Here is a 3,960-nt window from a genome sequence, read left to right on the forward strand (position 1 = left end):
ACACGGTGATTCTTTTACCGTGTTCCCCCAGTGTGGCACTTTGGATGGTACGAGGTCACAGTGAACCACAGTCTGTCACATCACTGATGTTAATAATTTCTTCTCACTCACTCAGATGCATGCCCAGGCAGGGCACTCCCCTAGTCACAGACCTTGCTCCCGTGTAAGCAGATAGCTTGCACAAGGTAAGCTGTGCCAACTGCATTGAAATCCTTTGCCCGAGATGTTTCCTTTCCCGTTCCACACTGCTTGTTTACATCGTGTCGGATCAAATGGGAGAGAGGAAAATAGTGACTCATGATCTTCTTCCGAGGAGGCAGCTGCAACATAAAGGATGTCTCAGGAAACAGGATAATCTGTTTGTGTGGCCACGAGTCTGTGATCCCTGACCTGTCTTAATCCTCAGCAGTAGGTATGTGTGGCACTTTTTCCCCAGGTGGAACTGAATGTTTGGGGAAGTAAAACTAACCATTTGGGTATTTTCCTGATATTGTAGCTGATAGCTTAAAAACCTGCTGTAGGTGTTTTAAATCTTCCCTGTCTTCATTGGGCTCAAGTATTCCTATTCATGTCTTCTACTTCACAAAAGTAAAAAGGATTTCCCTGAAATCCCATCTCTCTTGAGGGTTTGGGATGCTCTTGGGTATCTGACATCGTAAGAAAACAAGCTGGAGGAATGTGGTAATGTGAAGCCATCTGCTGCTGGTCCACTCTCACACCGGCTCTAGGGGTCACGGAGAGCCCTAGAAGGGCTGCTGAGACCCCGCTCTGACAGGAAACATTTGATCTCATCCCAGCAGTGCGCGGACATGTGTACTCAGCTATGTGGGTTGTCTCCAAACTGGGTGGTGAGGGAAGATTTAAATTGAAGAACTCAAGAGAGAGGTGTTTTGAAATTGTTTGGGACTTGGAACTATCAAAGTCCCAAGTTGCACGCACTTTGATTAATGTCAGATTGCATTCTGGTAGACTAGTTTTGCTTGACTGTGTGCCATTGGAAATTTTAAGCAGTTAACATTAGAGGATTTGCTTAAAATTAGAGGTATGATAATAAATAAATGATGCAGGGATGGGTAATATGGGAGAATGTGCTATGGCAGGTTCTGGCTAAGATAAGCTAAGACAGATTCATCTATAGAACAGAAAGTCTATCTGTTTTACTGAGTAGGATCCCAAATTACTAGGCTTGTCATCCATTCAATAAATAATGAACACTTAACTCTGCTATTGTACTTTGTGTTCTGGTCCCTGGTGATCTATCTTCAGGGATGTATTAGTCTGTTCATATCGCCATAACAGAAACCACAGACTTGGCAGCTGAAACCACGGAAATTTATCTCTCACAGTTATGGATTCTGGAAGGCCAAGACCAAAGTTCCAGCAAGGTAGGGAGCATTCTGAGGTCTCTTTTCTTGGCCGTATGTAGCTGTGATGTCACTGTCTGCTCACGTGATCTCTTGTTTGTGCATATGTTCTCAAGGACTTCTTCTCAGGACACTCTAAGCTTACTATACAGAGCTTCCACCCTTAGGACCTCATTTGACTTTAATTGCTTCTTCAGAGGCCTTTATCTCCAAGTTCAGCCACACTGGAAGTTAGAGTTTCAACATATAACATACAAAAGGGGGGAGGCAACTATTCAGGCTGAAACAAAGATGATGAAGACTTACATAGAGGGGAAGGTGGCAAAGAGTCAAAATTATATACCTATGAAGGATCAGGCAAGATACATAGATATAATGCAGAGTACCTATATGAATTTGAATTTTGGACTAACAGTAAATTTTTAAAATTATGTCTTAATTTTATGGATGGGGCATACTGATACTGAGAAAGAAACAGTCACTGTTTATCTGAAATTTAAATGTAACAAAGTGTCCTGTATTTTGTTTTGATAAATTTGATGCTACTTGACAGGAGACCTGTGACACTCATGGAACTATTCATACAGTGAAAATGAGCACATTAGGTAGCACCCAGGGCAGGCAGCCAGGAGATTCTTGTTATAGTCTGAGGAATGGTGGATTACAAATCAGCACAGCAAGCAGTCACTGTAACACCGCCTTCCAGATGATATGGTGAAGTTGGCCTACCTCTTTCAATTCTGTGACTTAGACATCTGTAAAATCCACGCAGAATCTAAAGAAGAGAGACGTATTTATTATTGTTCAGTCTTATGGTTAAGGGCTAAATAATGCCCTCCCAGAAGTTCATAAATTGAAGCCATAATCCCCAGTAATTTCAGCATAAGACTATAGTTGAAGATAAGGTTGTTACAGAGATAATTAAATCAAAATGAGGTCGTTCATGAGGCTTAGTCCAATAAGACTCCTGCATCTATAAGAAGAGGAAATTTGGACATGGAGACATATACAGAGGTGAAGACATAAAGAGGACAGAGATATAACTGGATAGGAATACATGAAGATGCCACCAACCAGCCAAAGAGATATGGTGGTGTGTACTGGTTGTCCCAGCCAATAGGGAGGCTAAGGCAGGAAGACTCCTTGCCTAAGAGTTTGCTATTGGTCTAGACAACATAATGAGATCATGTTTAAAACAAAACAAAACAAAACAAGCAAACAGAGATAGGTCAAACAGAGGGGCACAGGACAGGTCTTTCCCTGACAGCCTTAAAGAAGAACCAATACTTTTATTACCTGGATCTTAGACTTGTAGACTTCAGAGCTGTGAGAAAATAAATTCTTGTTGTCTATGTTCCCCACAGGTGATGCTTTGTTTGGATGATCGCAGTAAGCCAATATGCTGGCCTTCATAAAAAGTTGCGCTGAAGTATATCTAATATTAATAGAAAGCAGTAAGTGAAGCCATGGTAGGGGTGGAAGAGAAAGCCAAGGACCACAGGGTTAGGGATATTGGTGAGAAAGTCCTGCACTCAAAAGACAATCTGAAGGACAGGTGCACTTGTGGATCAGGAATACCGGAAAGGAAGTGCTAAAAGAGGTAAAACGTTTTCACACTTAAGTGAAAAAATCTGTTCCATGTTCTGGTCTCTGTGTTTATAGACACTCTGCAAACTGAAAAGCCTAGGTGAGCTCTGGTATTGGGGAGGAAAAGCTAAAGAGTGAGCATGATCAGAGGAGAGGAAGGTTTCATCAAAATTGTGTATTCCAGTTCTTACTCTTAATGCGGCAATAGCAGGAGTTAGGGCTTTGGGAGATAAATAGGTCCTAATGATGAAGTCCTCAAGAATGGGGTTCGTGCCTTTTAATATAGACACAAGGCGACATGTTTGGCCCTTCTACCGTGTGAAGTCTCAGTGGGAAAATGTCATCTCTCATCCCGCGAAGCTAAATGCCAAATATGTTAGTCTTTACTGTCATGCCACCTCCTTCCCAAATCTATTTCCCCCCCCCAACTCCAAGGGTTTTGTTAGCAGCTTTATTTATGCCTAAGTTTTCCCTTCTCCTAATAGACTCAAGAAAATTTCTTCAGAGAAGATTCATGTTTGGTGAGTTTCTTCTTACTTTTTAATTTCAGAGAAAATTACCCATTCATCGAGTCACTGCAAATTTCTTCAGAGCCTGGGTATGTGTCCTGAGCAGCTAAGGTAAAGCAGACTGGATAGCATGAATCTCATTAAACTTGTTAGAAACAAGGACATTCCTGAGTACTTCATTCAGTTTTATTAAACTGTTAGAAGACCTTAGAATCCTGCTGATGTCTGGTGGTGGGTTTGAAGGTAAAGGAAGGAGAGAGCAATGAAAATACTGGGGATAAAGCAAGAGTTACATAAAGACTTATCCTTCTCTGGTTACTCTCATTCATTACCCCTCTTCTCCAATAGCAAGGCATACCTGTGCTATTCATCTGGTAGAATCCTGTACTTAAACCACGTTCTGCTTTCCTTAAACTCAATCAGTACTGCTGTACTTGAAGCCAGTTCACACTGAATATTTCAATTTATACTCTACCTAAAGTCATTGCTTCACCTATGTA

General features: G+C 41.4%; 1 long non-coding RNA gene across 1 annotated transcript; it reads left to right on the forward strand.

Moving 5' to 3' along the window:
• The first annotated feature begins 314 nt into the window (after nucleotides 1-314).
• LOC102009225 lies at nucleotides 315-3,643 on the forward strand. The gene is made up of 4 exons (XR_264913.2): nucleotides 315-412; nucleotides 1,300-1,385; nucleotides 2,729-2,964; nucleotides 3,502-3,643. It is a non-coding gene; the product is annotated as an uncharacterized LOC102009225 (long non-coding RNA).
• The last annotated feature ends 317 nt before the right edge of the window (nucleotides 3,644-3,960 follow it).

This window comes from Chinchilla lanigera, unplaced genomic scaffold, assembly GCF_000276665.1.
Source record: "Chinchilla lanigera isolate Chin_1 unplaced genomic scaffold, ChiLan1.0 scaffold00148, whole genome shotgun sequence".
NCBI classification, from domain to species: Eukaryota; Metazoa; Chordata; class Mammalia; order Rodentia; family Chinchillidae; genus Chinchilla; species Chinchilla lanigera.